Source organism: Penaeus monodon, chromosome 30 (genome assembly GCF_015228065.2).
Source record: "Penaeus monodon isolate SGIC_2016 chromosome 30, NSTDA_Pmon_1, whole genome shotgun sequence".
NCBI lineage: Eukaryota > Metazoa > Arthropoda > Malacostraca > Decapoda > Penaeidae > Penaeus > Penaeus monodon.
In genome coordinates this window covers 34,065,030-34,065,814 of record NC_051415.1, presented here as the reverse complement: position 1 = coordinate 34,065,814, position 785 = coordinate 34,065,030, and the positions used below count along the sequence as shown (strand labels likewise).

The window sequence follows — 785 nt, the reverse complement described above, 5'->3', positions numbered from 1 at the left end:
CACTGAAAAAAACAGTGACAGATTAAAAAAAATAATAATAAATAAGGCTTCAAAGAATAAGGACAATGGCCCTCACTTAACAACACAATGATCATAAAACAGTATAAAAAATAAAATAAAAATACATACAAAATATTACAAAAATCAAGTGTAACCAATAACAAAGAAAAAGTATGCACTTTCACTAATTACCACAGGCCTTACAATAGCCTTGCTGGCTACCATGCATAATAAAAATCCTAAAAAACACATACACACACAAACAAACATGGGTGAACATATATAGCTACACTATGTCTACAACCTCATTTCAACTATTCATACTTTGAACATCATTTACAAGGATTATCATGGCACTGATAACTATTTTGTCCTGTTCAAAAAATATTTCTAATTATATGAAATGTATGCTTGCTATTACATATATTCGGGTCTTGGCTCTGTATTAAAGGATGAAGCATTAACTGTGCCGACATTCCTGTCACCCGGCCCCAGCCAAATTTTCTCCTGACATAACGGTAATGTCACCCATATCCAATGGGTTAAAGACAACAAGAAAGGAGAAAGAAAGAAGAGGAAGAAGTGGAAACATTTGAGAATGAGGATGTTGGATGAGCATCCCTCCCTTACCACATCAAAAAAAAGTCTTCCACTAATCTTACAACTAAATTTTTTTTGTGAATCATCACGGAATTCATTACCAAACTATTACATTCCTGGTCTGCAAGCTAGTATTATAACACCCCAATGCTGCCAGGAATATATACTGTTCACTGTAATTTTGC

At 33.6% G+C, this 785-nt stretch overlaps 1 protein-coding gene across 1 annotated transcript in view; it reads right to left on the bottom strand.

Annotated features, from left to right (window-relative positions):
- Positions 1–785, bottom strand: part of LOC119592739 (thioredoxin domain-containing protein 11-like) — a gene marked incomplete at its 5' end in the record, with an annotated part of 15,463 nt that overhangs the window by 2,455 nt on the left and 12,223 nt on the right.